The following is an 18,778-nucleotide window of genomic DNA, read 5'->3' as shown; positions in this document are numbered from 1 at the left end:
CTTCTCTCTGTTCTGTTCCTATGCATTACAAGCAGAGGCCTGAAAGAAGGACAAAAAATCATGATAACAGCAACACTTAGATCATACCTACTACATGCCAAGCACTGTTCTGTGCACTTTATGTTTGTTATCTCATTTAGTCTTTCACAACAACCATATGACGCAAGGGCTGGTGGCACTCCCACTTACAAAGGAGAAAACAGAAAAAGAGACTGTTGCACTTATTGGTGTAAGGTCCTTGGTTAGGGAGTGGCAGCGCCAGGTCTCAGAAATACATATGCTCTTAAGCCTGCCCCCCTCACTAACATCCTTCACCAGACCAGGCTCCTGCCCTTTTCTCTGGCCTCCTATAGGGAAGTGCAGAGTTTGGCTTGTTCAGTGCTCTGGCCACACACAACAGATCACCAGCTGCTTGGTGATTCTTCAGGCTTGTGTCTGGTGATGCAGTGCTGACAGACAGATGGAGGTGGGGAGGGTTTGGGTGGCTGAGGTCAGGAAACCTGATAATCACAGGCCTCCTCTCTCCAGCAGGCTGACCCACCAGCAGAGGCTGGGAGTGAGTGTTCTCCCTGTGGCCAGGGTGCTGACTGACAGCCCCCGCCACCCCAGGGGGAGGACAAGAACAGGCGCTGATGAACGGTTTCCACTGGGAGCTGTTCCAGAGGCAATGGTGCTGACTGGGGATTTGGGGTGGGCTTTAAGGACCACGTGCCAAGGAGCTGTCCATGTGCTATGCTGCTGACGCAGAGCAAAGGTTATACGTGCCCCCGGGAGCTATCCAAGACTGTAGTGCTGACCAATGGAGAGTGGGATTGGAAAGCCTGAGGTTCTGGGTGTGGGTGCATGGGGAGAGAACAGGGTTTTTTCCATGAGTTCTATGAGCAGGCATGGGGAGGTGACCCCAGTGGTTTGGTGCTGATGTGTAAAGCCAGGTTGTCAGGCAATGAGGTGTCCCAGTGAGCAGGCCTGAGCCAAGAAAATGATCCTGTGCAAAGGGCCACTCAGGGGCCATTTATGTGCATATGCAGAAGACCCACCTTGGCTTATCAGTGCCATCTGTCACTGATGCCAGAAATCTCATCATTAGTGATCCATTCTTTTGCATTACACCTGGTCTTCTGCCTCTGGTTCCTGCTGGGACCATATTTAAGTGGTGGCATCTCTATCTGACTTTGTTAAATTTTTTCTTCTGCAGGGTGTGGTATTCACCCACAGACCTGCCAGGGGATGAGCTTAAGTTGGGAGATTACTTCTGAATAGTTGTGTGAGTCCTTTGGGGTCCAGATCAGAGAATAAGGAAGCTAAAGCTAGGAAAGTCATTCTATGTGGACTGAGAATGCAGAGGCCAGGAAACAGAACTAATGGAGAGGGGTGAAAAAAGCAGAAAGAAGGGCTCCTGGATTCAAAGGATGAGGGGAGTCAGAATGATGCAGGCACTGGCAGGGACTGGTGTATGTGTGGGTGTATGTGTGGGGGTATTTTTTAGATTCTATGTCTCACTACTGTGGCCAGTCTTATAGGCTGCAGCAGAGCTGCTCCAGTTTGGTGACTGTGCACTCACTGCCTTCCTTGCCTCAGCCCAGGTTATCTCCCTTGGAGTCTTCTTGGTGAAAAGCTAGAGATCTCAGGCCACTGACTTTGCCTCAAAACTGAAGGAGGTGAATCAAAAGGCCAGGAAGCTAGAGGAGTAGTTGAGAGAAGGAGCTGCCTCCCCTGTGGCCAAGGTCTTCTCTCTTTTCTGATAAAACTTTCTCTGGGTGGAGCTTGGGGACCCCAGAACAGGGCGGCTCCAAGTGTGATTCCCTTAGGGCCACCTGTGTTGGCATCACTTGAGAGCTACTTGAAGCACAGATTCATAGCCCTAAGCCTGCAAAGATGAATCAGGCTGGTGGTGGAGTCACACTGCCCTAGCATTTTGGGGTTCTCATTCCAGCCCATTTTTTTTAGCTCTCTTGCTCCTATAGCCAACCCTCTCCCAGTTCTGGGTTCTAGAATGCTGCCCTGTTCTTGTGGCCCAGCTCCTGCCTCAAAATCACCTCTTGTCTCTCTCTGCCTTTCCAAATGCCACTTCCAGCTAGGTGGCTTCTGGAGACAACTCCTACTAGTCAACTCCAGTGCCCCCTTTAGTCTTCAAACTTTGCCTTGTTCATGGCCCTCACCCTTTCTTCCCATTCTCCTATGGTTTCTGCAACCAATTCTGTCCAGGGGGTCTGCATGACTTCTGTTTTGGGCCAACTTTGGACTGGAGCCTTTTCTTGTGGTCCTGCTCTTGATGCTCTTAATGATCCACTCTCCCTGGGCAATGCTATCCACCTGGTATCAACTTTCATCCTAACATAAGTGGTTCCCAAACCTACATTTCTACCTTGCCCTTTCTCCCAAGCTCTAGCACTAATCTTCTTTGACTGCCAAATGGCTCTTCTGAAGGTCCTTCAGGTATTCAGATTCTCCTAATGTTCTCTTCCTTATGTGACCCCTGAGCCACTTACGACATCTAAAGCACCCTCTTGGGTCCCAGAGTTGACTATCAGAGTCACCCTTGACTCTTGACCAATCAGGTGCCCAGACCTAGGGAGCAGTGGGGTAAGGGCTTGGGCTCCGTTCTCTTCCTTGCCACCACAGTTCCTGACACTAGTTCAAGGTCCTCATCCGCAGCCTCCCAACTGCACTTTACTCTCCCCCAAATGATGCTGGTGGTGACTCTTATTTACTGAGTGGTTTCCAAATGTCAGGAGCTGAACTGGCTCTTAATGTATATATCCCACAGTAACCCCAGAAGTAGCATTATTATGCCTATTTTACATATGGGAAACCAAAGCTTGAGAGTTGAAATAACATCATTCCCAAGGTCACATAGCTAAGGATTGGCAGAACTAGGCATACTTTAGGACTTGCCTGTCTCTAAAACTACCATGAGATGTTGCCTCTTGGATTTGAGCACACCACTCTCTGGATTAAAAACCATTGCTGGGTCCTGATACCTATTTTTTAAAAAAGATTTATTTGTTTGAGAAAGAGAGAGAGAGAGAGAGAGAGAGAGAGAGAATGAACAGCAGAGGGAAGGAGAGAAGATTGAGAAGCAGACTCCTTGCTGAGTGTGGAGCCCTATACAGGGCTTGATTTCACAACCCTAAGATTGTGACCCGAGCCAAAATCAAGAGTCAGATGCTCAAATGACTGAGCCACCCAGGCACCCCTCCTGGTACCTATTTAAAAAAACATATTCATGACCATGGCATCCGGGATCCTGCCTGATTGGCTTGGAGCCAGCCTGGCCTCTGGTCTAAGGCGACTCTTTGCATTTCCTGAACAACTAATGCATGTTCCTGCCTCCCACCCTTTGCATTCACTGTTCTCTCTACCCTGGATTGTCTGCACCTGCCTTTCCATTAATCCAAACTTTCCTCTTCAGGGCGCAGCCCCATATACCAATTTCTTTGTGAAGTTCTCTATTAATCTTCTGCTTCAAATTTCAGACCCTTTCCCAAAGCCTGCCCATCACGAGCAATTCATTCCTTGACTTTGTATTCTCTATCCTCAGTCTTGGGGTGTGTTTTGCCAGCTTGCCTCCCTTGCTAGACCATGACTCTCTGAGAACAGGGCCTCCCCAGCCTCCAGCACAGGACCAACCTCCACCAAGGCTGGCTCTATTACTGAGAAATCAATCTGACTATGGAAAGACACTGGGGACAATGAATCTTAGAGTGTAGGCTGCATTTGAAAAGTGGAAACTGGTCAGCCAGATGGTAGTGAGAGCTGGTGCTGAATGCATCTCCACAGTATGCCACAGCCTTACAGGCATCATATTGGTATATTTGCAGCTAAATCCTATGAAGTAGCTGCTGCTAGCATCCCATTTTACAGATGAGCAAACAAAGGCTATGCCAAGTTAAGGAGGTTGCCCAGGGTCATAACTGTTGATCTAAACTCAGGCAGTCTGCTGTCAGAATCCCTGTTCACAATCAATAGCCTAACTCCTTCCTGCAATGACTCAGAAGCTCTGGGTAGGGGATTATCTCAGGCAGTGGGACACACTGAAGTGTTTGAGTTCCAGTGAGGAGAAGTCCCAGTGCTTCTGGATTACATTGGTCAAGGCTGTGTTCTCTGACACACCAGTGCTACACAGAGGATCCTTACAGTCTGGCCATTCTCCACACAGAGCTAGAGGCCAGGGAGAAGGTCAAGGGTAGGGCATTCAGAATCTTCCAGGAGGTAGGCCTGGGGACCATGTGGGGTGCATGGGGGCATTAGACACCCCTCTATGCTGAACTTGTCCTTTGTGTTGGCTGCTCTGGCTCCAGAGTCACCCCACTGGCAGCCCCAGACCACAGCTCCCAGAATCCTACATTCCAAGGGCCTGAAGAATCTCTTAGGCTAGCATACGGATTAGTGACCATCCCAGCCAGCCAGCTCTGCAGCTCTTCCCCTGACTTGGCATGGCTGTCCTGGCCACTGCAGAGATGAACAGAATCCGCCCGGCACCTTGAACAGATGGTGCCACTTCTAAAAATAATGCTGCACCACGCTCCCCGAGCAGCCTAGTCCCAGTGACAGAAGGGGGTGCGGGTGGGGGTGGGGGCTGCTAGCTGCACTCACCAACCATCTGCACGGGGACAGATGCAAATGCAGCCTCCCAGGGGACACAGGCCCAGGGGACCCCAGCCTCACTGAAGCTGCGCAGAGCCACAGGCCTACTGCTGATGCTCCGAGCCCTGAAATGAAAGTAAGAAAAGCCATGGCAGGTGTGTATAGCTTGGCTTCCCTTTATCCCCGTTATCGCAGCTTCTGCAGCAGCCCTACCTGCACATGTTGCATGGCTGGGATCCCTACCTGGAATGTCCTCTCTTCCTTGCCTGTTGCATTCTACCTCATGTTTGGGTCCCTAGATCCACAAACCCTAGAGTCATCTCCTCTTGTGAATTTCCTCCTGTCCCCCAAATCTCCTTCCTTCTATGGATTCTTAAGCCACTTTTCATTTGACTCCTACTTAGTAGGGTCAGAATCCCTCTGGAGCTTAGAGTCAGAGACATCTGTGTTAGAACCCTCACTCTGCCATCATGGAATGACTGGGTAAACCAAGGCAGCTCTCTGGCCTCAGTTGCTGCATCTCTAAAATGGAAATGATAATCAGCCTCACTTACAGGGTTGTTGGGAAGATAATGTGAGTTCAGGCAGGGCACAGGGCTCAGCCCAGAGCCTGGCCAGGGGGAGACACACAATCAACTAGAGTGAGAATGATTTCCACATGGGGAAACCAAGGTGCTACGGTGAAAGGTAATGCCCAAGGCCACAGAACAGGTGCTGGCAGATTTGGGCTCAGGTCTATGGCCTCACCCTACTGAACCATCCCTCTGATTTAGAGGATCCTCCAGGGATAAGTTTCACTTTCATCCTTGGGCAGGATTTTCCCTGAGTGCCAGTCACTTCTCCAATCCTGAGACCTGGCCTGGGAGGCCTAAAAGACACTCTGAAGCCTCCCCATTTTTTTGCCCTGAGCCTTCTCTTGCCTGAGTAAGAGAAAGCTCATCCCTTCTAGCTTCTTAAGAAGGTTGATGTCCTATCAGAAAGTTAAAGAGCTCAAAAGCCAAAGTGCTTCCAAGGCCCCAAGAGGCCCCAGGAGACCCCAATCTTGGACCCTGAAGGTATCCACATCCAACAGGCCTCCACAATGGCCTGCAAAGCCTCTGCTCCCTCTGCTTTACTGGGCTTGTCATCTGCTCTCCTCTTTCCAGGTCTGGTGATGGGGTGACTTACAGGGGCTGGGGGCCATGTTCTGCCTGTTTCCCTCTCCTCCAGGGTGGCCCAGCCTTTTTATCACCTTATTCTGCTTTCCAAAGGTCCTTCTCCAGCCACTTCTGCTTTTTCTTTCTCTCCTGGGGTTCCCAATGGCTCTGGGGATCTTCCTAAAAAGGAGGGGGATCCCAGAGGACTTGATCCAGGCGTAGATTCTAGGCCTCATGTCATATAGTCTCTGAGGCCTCTGTGTGGGGTGTAATCCATGGGAGTTGGGTTTGGGTTTCAGATGCAGTCAGAAGCTAGGTTCAAGTCTTATACAATTGCATGTCAAGGGGTTTTTCTCCAGTCCACCTTACTCACTCCCTACCTCTTTAGATATTTCAGGCCCTGATACCCCTGCATTGCAATGCCCAAATGAGGGCTTCTGCTACCCTGGACTCCTTGTTACAAGTGACTGACAAGGCCAGAACCACCACCCTTCTCTCTCTCTAGGGTCAGACCTGGCATGAAAGGGTGCCAGGTTTGGGGGGCTCTGGTGTGAACATCTCTAGTGGCTGGTACCCCATGACATTAGGGATACAGGGAGCTAGTCTCTGACCACCATGCCTTGTACTACCACCCCAGGCAGATCATCCTCAGAGCAGACACCACCAAACAGACACCATTATTTGCAAAGCTTAACAGAAAAACAAGAAAGGCTCTCATTCCCAGAGCTTACTTGAATCCAGAGACCAGAAGGGATTCAGAGGTCAAAATTCCAAGGCCCTTCATAATACCTGTGTCAAGTCCTGCCTATGCTTGCATGCCTCTCTTGACAGGGAGCCCACTCCCTCATTCCATGATAATCTGTGCCAATGCTGGTGGTTATAGAGCTCTTTAGGTTGACCTGAAATTTTCTTCTTGCCAACTATTTTTAGGTTTATAGTTAAATTTTCTTCTTGCCAACTATTTTTAGGTTTATAGTTAAAACATATTTTCTGACTCACGTAGAATAACCCTGGTCCCTCTTCTTTACTGGAAGTTCATGATCACGAGTGTATAGATGTATGTGTGTATGTATGCATGGCTGTGTAATCAGGCATGCATGTACAGATGTGTGTCTGTATGTGTCTGAGCATGGTGGAGTATGTGTGTGGTTGTATATGGAATGTGTGTAAGCCTGCTTGAGCCTATCACAGGAGGGGATTTGTTGAGGTGTGCAAAAAGTGTGTGTGTATCAGAAATAAGACTAGACCATGTGTGTGTGTGTATTGGGGTTTGGTGAAGCCATGGGTCATGGAAAAGAGTTTTATTACTTTCTTGAGAATATTTTAGTTGTCCAGTTTGGGAGGTGGGTGGGTAGCTAGAGAGGGTACCCAAAGAGGCTCCAGAACAGAAGAGAAAGCCAACCTGTAACAAATTCCTTGTCACTGTCTCTGGGGGTCTCTATAGGGTAGCTCTGAAACTCTGAACCCACAAACCATGACACAACTCTTAGGGAGCTCTGCCATTAGGGTTCACCCTGAACAAAATGATGGTGATGATAAAATGGCATTTTATAAGAGTATTCATAAAATGGTTTGCAGTTCGAGGTTCACAAAGAGCCCAGTGATTATTTCCATTTCCCAAGTAGGAAACTAAGGTTCAAAGACCCTGTGGTGGATCCTACAGAGAATGGTATCTCCAGAAGGCAATCTGGGCTCAGTATCCTGCAAGAACCTGTAACTCCAGGGCTGATCACCTGTGGCTATAGGTGGATAAATCTTGGGTAAGTCTGCCTAGGAGGTCTGCCATTAGCTGCCTCTGCTCAACAGTCTTCCCTTGGGTCTTGGTTTCTCCATCTATAAAATAAGGAGGTCAGACTAGATGGCTTCTAAGGGACCCTCACATGCTGATATGTGATAAGTCTTGGACACTGGATCAGGCCCAGGGAAGAAGGTCTCTCTGGCTCCTAATATCCCCAACTCTGATGGGCATGGGTTTGCCTTTGGATCAGCCCAAGTCACCTTCTGAGCAGTGAGACATCTATGGGGGGGGGGATATTTCTTGTTTTAATAATAAAAAAGCAACTCAGAGCTGCCTTGTGGACCACTCTTAGAATGGTTTAGCATGAGCTGTCCCCTCCCTTCTTGCTTCTCTGCCTGGTAGGCCCCTGTTCACCCTGCAGGGCCTAGCTCAGAGGGTTCCTTCTTCTCAGTGAATCCTATGCTGGCATCACTCTCTAGACAGTCAACTGATCCCTCCATGAGGCTTGACTCTTCATGCCTAGAGGACAGGGGAGTCCTCAGTGTATCTGATAAATACAGTTGGTGCCTCAACAGAAGCTTGTTGAATGGTTCTAGGAACCCAGAGCTTGACCTCAGGAACTGAGAGAGAATAAGTCATGGATGAGTCATGGACTTATCTACTTCAACAGATGCTTGCGTTTGAATATAAAGACAGAGAGCTTGCACTGAGTACCTACTGCATACTTAGCACTGCCCTTCAGGGAGGATGGAAGCTGTCACTGAACTAGGAAAAGAGATGACATTTCCAGCAGGGATATGGCCACAGCACTAACTGCAAGTGAGTAGCAGGAACAGTAATAAAAATAATCATAAGAGCAGCTAAGTTTTGGAGCACCTGGGTGGCTTAGTTGGTTAAGCATCTGCCTTTGGCTCAGGTCATGATTCCAGCCCCACTTTGGACTCCCTGCTTCTCTCTCCCCCTCTGCAGCTCCTTCTGCTGCTCCTCCTACTTGTGCGCTCTCTCTCTCTCTGTCAAATAAATAAATAAAATATTTTTTAAAAAAAGAGCAAGAGATTTTATTACTACCAAGTGTCACTCCTTACCTTCAGATTTTCCACCCATCATCTTGCTCATACCCCTAATAGCCTCTGAGATAGATGTTCTGATTTTCTTCATTTTACAGATGTGGAAACTGAGTTTTGCAAGGTGGGGTGACTGGCCAAGGTCACAACAAGGTCAGAGTCCCAAGGCTGTGCTCTTATGTTGGCACTCAACAGATTTCCAGACCCAGACCAGCATATAGAGCTGCCCTGTGGTTGGGGCACCAGAGGAGTGAAATATAGTGTTCTGGAGGACCGAGAAAGCCACTGGGGTTCTCCTATCCAAGGTGGAGGAATAGTGCTAGGCTTGAAGCAGGCTGGGGGCTGGGAGGAGATTCCCAGGATTTTCCCATCTTTAGCATCCACTAAGGAAATCCCCAGTGGGATTCTTCTCCCCTACACTGCTGACAGGTGCGAGGCGGGGGCTTTAGCTGACCTGGCAGGCTGGGTATGAGGGGTGGGAAGCAGATGGCAACCCCTTCCTGTGTTTGGAAGAAGTCAAGAGTGAAATCCTGGAGCTAAAAGCCTGGCCACATCACCTGCTGCTAGAAATGGCCCCCAGGCCAGCAGGCTGGCGGCCACCCAACATAGTTTTGCTGATGAGGGGTAGGCTCATGGAGGCAGGGCCATCAGCACAGCTCTTTCCTATGGGTATGGTGGCTATCCTGTTGTAACTAAAGATTGTTATTAGAAGGTGTTATTCATAGTGTGGTCCTTTTTGTCTCACCTATGGCCCTGGGGCAGAGGGAACAGGGTGCCCATTTAATTTTATTTATTATTTTAGGGAGGGAATGGGGGGAGGGGCAGAGGGAGAGAGAATCTCGGTTAGACTCCCTGCTGAGTGCAGAGAGCCCTGCTGGGCTCAATCTCACAATGCTGAAATCATGACCTGAGCTGAAATTAAGAGTCAGATGCTTAACTGACTAAGCCACCCAGGTGCCCCAGGGTGCCCTTTTTAAAGATAAGGAGACTGAGGCTATGGTGAGGCAGGTGGGGCACTTACAGTGCACAATGCAAGGAGGTGCTGACTCTCAGGTTCCTATAAATGCTGAATCCCCACCCCACCACCAGTTGTCTGCCCCACTATTTAAGTCTACTGCGATTCCCCCTATGCCGACCTACCCCAGCCCCACCTCAAACATGGGGCAGGTATAAAGATTCCAAATTCATTTTGGTAACTTTGTGGGTGAAACAGCCACAATAGATCCTAAGAAATACCTGGAATTGTAAAAGATGTTTAAAGTCCATGTCTCAGCTCTCAGTTTCCCTAGCAGCAATGGATTCTAAGGGAAAGAGTTCATTTCTCATCTCCCCTCATTTGGCAAACTTTTGCTGAGGATCTGCTACATGCCAGGTCCTGTGAGATACAATGTGGATGGAGGGGAACCAGACCCAGCCCTGTTCTCAAAAAGCTTTGCCTCGTTCCCTCCCTATGTGGTATAGTGCCTATGCTTTATAACGATTTAATAAAAGCAATCAAGATAAGCTAATATTTACAGAGCATTTTCTATGTGCCAAGCTCTGTGCTAAGCATTGGCACATTTGTATATGTCATCTCACTGGAACCACACCACCACTCTATGAGGCAGGTATTCTTGTTATCCCCATTTTGCAGAAAAGAAAACTGAGGCAGAGAGGTGAGGTTGCCTGAGGTCATTCAAACAGGACACAGTAGGGCTGGGACAAATACTCAGTAAAATACTTGCTGGGTGAGTAAACGAAAACACGAGCTCTAGGAGGTGGCATTAGGCTTCCTAAAGACAGTGCTAAGGGGGATCCCTGGGTGGCTCATTGGTTTAGCCCCTGCCTTCAGCCCAGGGTGTGATCCTGGAGACCTGGGATCGAGTCCCATGTTGGGCTCCCTGCAGGGAGCCTGCTTCTCCCTCTGCCTGTGTCTCTGCCTCTCTCTCTCTCTCTCTCTCTCTCTCTCTCTGTCGCTCATGAATAAATAAATAAAATCTTTAAAAAGGAAAAAAAAGACAGTGCTAGAAGAGGGTCAGAGAATTCTCCATGCTTTTGGGCAAACTTGGGCAGTAGGCTTCCAGGAAGTGGGTGACAGTGACAGCTGCCGTATCAGTTAACAGTGCGAGGAGGCTCCGATTTCTCTGTCTCTGGGCCTGACCACGTGCCCCACCTATAAAAATATCCCAGGCCAATGGCCCCCTTTACTCTGAGAGAGTGGGCTCAGAGACAGGCTAGATCTGGGCAGGTAGGAGGGGAAGAAAAGTCCTTTCTGGGCTGGTCCAGGCCAGGGCCCCTGCCCAGAGCCCTCCCACTCCCTGGCTGCCCAGTGATGGGCCTCCAGCCTTCGGGGAGGGGGCTGCAGCTGGACACTCTGACACCCAAGCCTCCTGAGCTGGCACCTTGGTTGCCAGGCAACTATGCGGCTCAAGTTTCGGGCATTGAGGGCCCGGGTGAGGGCTTCAGTAAATAATAATAGATACAGCCCAGCCCAGTGGGGCTGCTCAAGATACACCCATTTCAAACATGGGCAGGGCCTGAGTGGTCCTGCTGTCATTTTGCAGATGGGCAGATGGACCTGGGAGGGAAGGGGAGTTGCCTGATATGACCAGCATTAGTGAAGGAGCAGAGGCATCTGTGCTGGGAAGGTTGGAATAGAAGTAGCTGTTCAGAAAATGATGGCAAGTATAGCTGTCACATACAGGGCATTGGCTTTGTGCCTAGCACTGTGCCAACGGCTCCTCCCACCAAAGCCTAACTCATCCTCAAAACAACACAGTGAGCTGTAGATGCTGACTTCACACCCATTTTATAGATGGGGAAACTGAGGCTCACGGAGACTGTGCAACCTACATCAGATCTTCTGACGGTGAATGGCAGAGGCTGGAGAGGAACCCAGGTCAGTGTGACTCTGAAATCCATAAGACCCACCTTGGCCCTGTAGTGGCCCAAGGAACCAAAAGGGTCTAAGGTGAGGACCAAAACCTGCCTTAGAGCCGGTAGTCTTTGATCTCTTCAGCAACGGGAGTATTACTCTTCTTGTCTCAACCCAGAGGATGCTGAACTCAGAGGGTTAAGTGGTGGTCCCTAGGTGACCTAAGCAGTTAGGTGGGGTTGTGGGATTCGAACCCACATCTCTCTGGCATTAAGTCCTGGGCTGACCCGTTCTGTCTAGTTCACTAGCAGAGGCCTGGGGCAGTACCCCTCTGTCAGACCTCCCAGGGGCAGACATCTCTGCCCCATGTCCCTCAATAGGGTGAGATTTCTAGGGGACAGGAACCCACTCCCCAGCCCCCAAGAGAACTAGCAAGCCCCAGCATAGAGCAGTGACCTTTGATTCCAGGCCACTGGACCTCTTCCTCGGTTGTCCACACTTCCACCTCCCGCAACCTGAGCCTGCTGGGGACATGCAGGTTACCATGGCGACAGCACATGAGATACTGACCTGGGGACCCGATGGCAGCACAGGGGAGGGGCAGGCCTTGTCTCAGAGGTATGGCTGGAGGAGTGGAGGACAGGGGGCCTGGGGTGCCCTGCGGCGGCCGTGATTGCTCTATGGGCCAGGCCGGGCACAAGCTGCTATTTATAATTCTGCTGAATGGGCCCAATGACCCGACCTGCTGTCTGACCGCCTGGGAAGCCCAGCAGCCACAGGGAGAGAAGGCAAATGTTCAGGGACTTCCTCCTGGCCCCCAGCTGTGACACAGGGGTGAGGGAAGGTGGGGGTGAAGTGGGGTAGAGGCAGAAGGACAGGACCTTTCCCTCTATCTCACACAATCTGCATGATTCTCATCATCCATCCACCCCTCTGGCCAATCCTGCCCTCATCCCTGTGTTCTGGGCCAGGCTGGGCCAGTAGAAATGTGTTGGGTGGTGGTGGTAGTGGTGGTGGTGGTGCTAGAGCCTGGGCTCTGGTCTTACAGGGGTGGAGAGAGGCTGTTCTGGGGTTCCTCCCACTGGAGGGAGAGGAGGGGAGGGAAAAAGAAAGGGGGAGAAAGAGAAGCTGTAAGACAGAGGGAACTTGAGAGCCAGGGGTGGGAGGGAGAAGAGGAAGAAAGGAGGTGGAGGAGGGAGAGAGAGAAGAGGGAAGAGAGGTATGGAGAGAGGGAGAGAGAAGGAATGAAGGAGAGGCATAGAGGAACAAGAGCCAGGGGAGCTGGAGGAAACATGCAGAATAGGAGCCCAGACACAGAGGCAGAGGAAGAGGGGGGAGAGACCGAGATCTGGAGCATGTTCTCTTTGGCTCTGGAGGTCAAGCCACTGGTCTAGAAGCCAAAATGCAAACCTGACTGGGTCACAGTGTAGCTCAGTGGCCTGTGAGAAGGAAGAGAGAAGGGGCTATGCCGGGTGCCTGCGCTGGCTGCCCAGCCCCCTTGGCCAGAGCTGGAGTTCTGGCCTGGGCATCCTACCTTCAGTCTGTCTGGCCACCTGGGGGCACAGGGCAGGGCAAGGACTGCTCCAAGGTCACAGGAACCAGGCCAGGAAAGGCACAGTGGGGGCTCTTAGGGCTTGCTGGGCTGTCCGCCCTCAGATCCGGGTTATTTTGGGAGCTGAGCAACCAGCATACCTCCCTCCTCCCTTGTTCCTGGGCCAGTGGCTGCTGACTCAAAATATTCTCTCAAGGAAACTGTCTCCCCCAAATCCAATGTCACTTCTTCTAAGAGGCCTTCCCTGACTCTCCCAAATTTAATTCTCTGCTTGCACAGGGCGTGGCTTCGACCTCCAGTTTCAGTACTTGTCCTAGGGAGCACAGGCAGAGCTGTGTGCTCACCTCCCCCATCAGACTGTGAGCTTCAGGACCAGGAGGGCTGCTTTCCTGGCACCACATGTCATGTCTGCCACTCACGGTCTGAATAAGTAATACCAGCAACCCTGAAGTAGCAGTATCGGCCAATGTTTATTGAGCACATACAAGGTCCTGAGAACTCTCCGTGCACTGTCTCCTCTATCATCTCAGTGCCCCTATGTGTGGGCTTTGTTAGCTGGCCCTATTTTACAAAGGAGGACACCAAGACTCAGATAAGCTAAGTGGTTTGCCCAAGGTCTCACTGGGGAGCTATTGAAGCAAGACCTGACCTAAGGCAGTCTGATTCCAGAACCCAATCTGGTAACCACCAGACATACGGCCTCCCCAGCTCTCACGATGGCTTCTACTTCTCTGACTCTTAGAACTCTCTGTGGCTCCTCAATGCCTCTCAAAGGAAATCCAAACATCCTGCCTGGTGCTAGTGCCCGTCTTCTCTGTGCCCTTCTGTAGGCCTGTCGGGTCTCATTCTCCCTCCCCTCATTTCCTGTTCCTAGGGCCCCTTTTGCTGTTTGCTCCACAGCTATTTAGCGAGAACTTACTGTGTGCCCGGCCCCACTGTGTTTGCTTCGCTGGGAAAGACGGACTGTGCAAAGTGCTAGGAAGAGAATAAGGCACTATGACCAGCTGCCTGGGGACCTGTTTTGCCAGGTGGATATGCAGAGGGCTGGGGCCAGTGTGTGTCAGGCAAAAGGAACAGCATGGGCAAAGGCTCAGAGAGTGCACTTTTAATGATATAAAGAGGGCCAGTATGGCTGAGGCTTGTAAGTCGGGGCAGTGAGGGGCAGCGAGCAGAGGTGAGCTCAGAGGTAGGCAATGGCCAGACTGTGCAAGGCTCCAAAGCCACAGGGAGGAACTTGGATTTGACTCCAGGTGCAGAGGTATATCTCTGAAGAACTTTGGGGAGCAGACTAGCACAGAGTTGTTTGTTTGTTTCTTTAAAGATCCATCACCCACTGGAGAATGGACTGTCAGGGAGCTAGGGGGAGAGTGCGAGAAAGGCAGCTACTATGTCACCCAGGGGAATGGGGACAGGGTGACAGTCATGTTGAGGAGGTGTGGGCGGGTAGGAGTTAGGAAGTAGAACCAAGAGGGTGAGCTGGGGGTCGAGGTTGGGGAAGAAGGCATGGATGATTAAGGCTGTGCCTTTAGCAGGAGGGTGGATGATGGTGGTGCCACTTCCTGGGATGGGAAGTCGGGGAGGGAGCGGGTTTTGGGGGTGGGTGGACATGATCAAGAATCCTGTTTTGGACTTGTTAACTTTGAGATGCTTGTGAGAAATCCAAGTAGAGATGCCAAGTGGCCAGTTGGATGACGAGTTGGAGGTGCAGAAGAGAAGCTCTGGCTAAAGATATAAATATGGGAATCAGCAGCTTAAGGATGGTATTTAAAGCCATAGGATAGAGTGAGATCATCGAGAGAGAGGAGAGAGAGAGAGAGAGAGAGAGAGAGAGACAGAGAAGTAAGGGAAGGGAAGTGGCTCAGAGTTGAGCCCCCAGTATTTTAGAGGTCAAGTAGAGAGAGAGAATGCAGCCACACTGGCAGGCCTGATTAGGTGGGTTCCTGCTCTTCTCAGGGCAGGGTTCAAAATCCAGAGCCTCGCACACAAGCCCTGCCTACTTCTCTCATCCTCTGGTCCCATTCTTGTATCCTTCCTTCCAATCATAATAAATCATAACACCTTTGTGAGGTTCTATACCTCCAGGCATTTGCCCAGACAGCTGTCCCTGCCCGAAGTGCCCACCTATAGGCAAAGGCTACTTTCAACTCTTGCTCTTCCGAAGCTTTCTCTAACTTCCTGGGCAGATTTGCAGCACCCCTCTCTGTTCTATGGCCTTCTGGATGCACCACACTGTCACTGTCTTCCTGGGAGCTCCTTGGGGGAGGCAGCTGGTCCACCTGTGTGTCCTGGGCCCAGCATGGATCATGATGAGACCTCATGCACTCAGCGACTATCCTCATGTCACCCACCAGTCTGAAGTGCATCATCAGATCTGGGGTGGGCTGAGAATGTAGACTTAACCACTTCTAGTTTGAGTCTGGGCTGCCACTCTGAACAGACTCAGAAAGGGAGGTTAACAGAGGGAGGAGGCACATGGGCATTTACTGGGCCTCCCACCTGCCATTGCAGCAAGAGGAGAAAAAAGTAGAAAGACAAAAGCAGAGAAAACGCTCACTCCTGCTCCACACTCATGACAAGAGACTTCATTGTGTAGGAAATCAAAGGGCTCACTGGGGAGCGGGGACCAGGCCTGAAGGGGTCATGTCAAAGCTCCTGCATCCTCCTCAATTACTTTATGCTTTATGTCACCACCTGGAGGCTTCTGAAGAGAGCCCCTCTGGCTGGGGGGACCAGGGAGGGACAACTTACCCATCTATTAAGCACCTACTAGGTGTTGGACACTCTGCATTTGGTCAAGGGCACAGATTGAAGTTAGGCAGACCTGCACTCTGATTCCAGCTCTGCTAGTGGCCACGTGGCCTTGGGTAGGTCACTGACTTGTTCTGGGGCTCAATTTCCTCATCTGTGAGATGGGGCTATTTACCATGACTCCTAGGCTTTGGGAAAGGTGACATATGACAATGCCTTTGAAACACTGAGCATGGTGCCATTTTACAGACAGGGAAACTGAGGCTCCAAGAGGCTCAGATCACAGTGCTAGGATGGACAGAGCTAATGTCTAAGAGCCTTTCTTCCGCTGATGCCAAAGGCCCCTCCAGTCTGCAGTGCCCCATGCATACACTTTTGTTTTTTAGAAAGTTGGGAGTGAGAGGCAGAAAAATAATCTTAAGCAGGCTCCATGACCAGTATGGAACCTGATGTGGCACTCAGTCTCACAACCCTGAGATCATGACCTGAACCAAAATCAAGAGTTGGATGCTTAACCAATTGAGCCACCCAGGCACCCCGCCCCATGCATATACTCTTACTTGTCATTCATATGGTTGATTCTAGGGCTTTGGGTTGGTATCTGGGTATTCAAAGATGATTCAGACAAAAGCTCTGCCCTCTGAGGGAAAGGGCCTCCCACCACTGACTGCTTCATAACCCTTCTCCCACTCAGAGAAACTGAGGGTGGAGACTCCTATACAGGAGAAGAAGGGGAGTTTGGGAATTCCAAGCTCACAGGCCTAGTTACTTCTTTCAGGAGAAGGCAGGTAGCTTGGGTTACCCTGCTGAGCCTTAGTTTTTCCACCTGCAAAACTGGCACAATTCTATCTCATTCAGGGGAGGAGGGCAAAGCAGGAAAGTACTTTGGGTGGCCTCAGTGCTATTACAGAGAGCTCCAACCACTCTGCCTTTAGCTGAGGCCCATGTAAAAGCCTATTGTAGAGGTTTGTGTGGATTTACATTTTTCTGCAAAGGAAGCCTGTGACTTTCACCAGCTGCTCCAAGGAGTCCCTGATGCCATCGTTCTGCAAAGATTAAGCATCACTGTCTAGCAGGACCAAGCCAGCTCCCTGCTTTCTGGTGAAAGCTGCTTAGAAATAACACCAAGGTGGTGCAGCCAGGACATGCAGAGGTCTGGAGATACTTAGAGAGAGCAAGGTTCGAACCTGGAACCACTTGCTTGGAAACCCTCAGTAAAGCAAGACTACTCGAGCCTCTCACATCACAGCTTTCCTATGGTCCAGGGGCTCAGTGACCAATTCCCCTCCACAACAGCACAGCTAAGAAGAAAGAACTCGAGTGCCATGCTCTCCCATGCAAAATGCAAAGCTATTTTTTTTTCCCAGACGGCAAGTTCCTAAAGCTGTAACTGATCAGCCTCCAGTTGAGAGAAAATTAAATTTCATCTGACTCCCCCTTTAGTCCTGGGGACAGGAGTGAAGGTGACAGAGCTGGGCAGAGAGCTGTTATTGTCGTGCACCCCAAGTTTGGCCAGAGAAGTAGACAGATGGTCTAAGTCACACCCCAGTGAGATGTTCCTTGGAGCAAGCATGTTGGGAAAATGCTCAGGGCTTATCTGCTTTGACATCCACAACTAGACTCATTCCAGAAGGGGCCCAAAGTCCCTTAGTCTAGTCTGGTGGGTCATAAGGCAGGTGACCCCATTGTGAGCCCAAAAGGCACAGATTGTGGTTGGCATATCAGCTGATTGTGGGAGCCTCACACGTGGTTCCTCTAGCCCAGGCTTGACCATGAGTGACAGACAGCAGCTTCCTACCTGGATTCTCTACCTGGATGTCCCCACACCTCATACTTAATAGATCTCAAGTTCAATTCATCAGGTTCTTCTTTAAAATGAAAGGTGTCTTTTACATTTTCTCTGAAAAAATCATTTCTTACTTCTAGGTGGTGAAGATGTTCTCTATTTTCTTCTAGAAACTTTAGAGTTGTAACTTTTACATTCAGATCTGTGAGCTGTCTCAATTTAATTTTTTCATCTACTTCTCTTTTTATTGTGGTTAAATCTATAGACCCTAAAGCTTACCATTTTAACCATTTTTAAATCTATGATCCAGTGGCACGAAGCATATTCACACTCTTGTGTGACCATCCCCACCGTCTATCTCCAGAACTTTTCCATCTTCCCAAACAGAAACTCTGTCCCCGTTAAACAAGAACTTCCTCTCCCCCTCCCCCCAGTTTCTGGCAGCCACCATTCTACTGTCTGTCTGTGTGAGTTTGACTGCTCTAGGGACCTCACGTAGGTGGAATATCCCATAATAGGTATGTGTCTTTTGGTGACTGGCTTATTACATCCTTAGCACAACGTCTTCAAGGTTCATCCATGTTGTAACATGTGTCAGAATTTCCTTCCTTTTTAAAGCCAAATAATATTTTATTATATGTATAGACCACATTCTGTTTATTCATTAATCTATTGATAGGTTCTAGAGTTGCTTTCCCCTTTTGGCTATTGGGAATAATGCTGCTATGAACATGGGTATACAAATATCTGAGTCCCTGCTTTGAGTTCTTTTAGTTATATATCCAGAAGTGGAATTGCTGGATCATACGGTAATTCTACGTTTAATTTTTGGGGGGAACCACGACACAATTTCCCACAGCAGCCGCACCATTTTATATTCCCACCAACAGCTTACAAGGGTCCCAATTTCTCCACATCATTGCCAATACTTGTTATTTACTGTTTTTTTATTTTGTTTTGTTTTCTGTAATAGTCATCCTAATGGGTGTGAAGTGGAATTTCATTGTGGTTTTGATTAGCATTCCCTTGATGATTAGTTATATTAAGCATCTTTTCATGTGCTTATTGGCCATTTGTGTATCTTCTTTGGAGAAATGTCTATTCAAGTCCTTTGCCCATTTTCGAGTTGGATTGTTTATCTTTTTTTGTTGTTGTTGAATTGTAGGAGTTCTTTATATATTTTGGATGTTAGTACCTTATTAGATATATGATTTGCAGGTATTTTCTCCCATTCCATGGGTTATCTGTTGATAGTAAGTATCCTTTGATATATAAAAGTTTTGATGAAATCTAATTTATCTATTTCTATTGTT

The 18,778-nt window shown here is 49.5% G+C and overlaps 1 protein-coding gene across 11 annotated transcripts in view; it reads right to left on the bottom strand.

The window, feature by feature from the left end:
• ATP2B2 (ATPase plasma membrane Ca2+ transporting 2) overlaps positions 1 to 18,778 on the bottom strand; it is a 371,101-nt gene that overhangs the window by 129,764 nt on the left and 222,559 nt on the right. For 2 of the 11 annotated variants that reach the window (XM_077857841.1, XM_077857842.1), the window contains one exon: positions 4,597 to 4,712. The exons of the other annotated variants lie outside the window; for them this stretch is intronic. The gene's annotated coding sequence lies outside the window, so the exon portion shown is untranslated. The remainder of the gene's footprint in view (positions 1 to 4,596; positions 4,713 to 18,778) is intronic. 11 annotated transcript variants of the gene reach the window in all.

The sequence above is a fragment of the Canis aureus genome, chromosome 19 (genome assembly GCF_053574225.1).
Source record: "Canis aureus isolate CA01 chromosome 19, VMU_Caureus_v.1.0, whole genome shotgun sequence".
Taxonomy (NCBI): Eukaryota; Metazoa; Chordata; class Mammalia; order Carnivora; family Canidae; genus Canis; species Canis aureus.
Note: the sequence above shows the minus strand (reverse complement) of the source record. Positions and strands in the feature narration are given on the sequence as shown.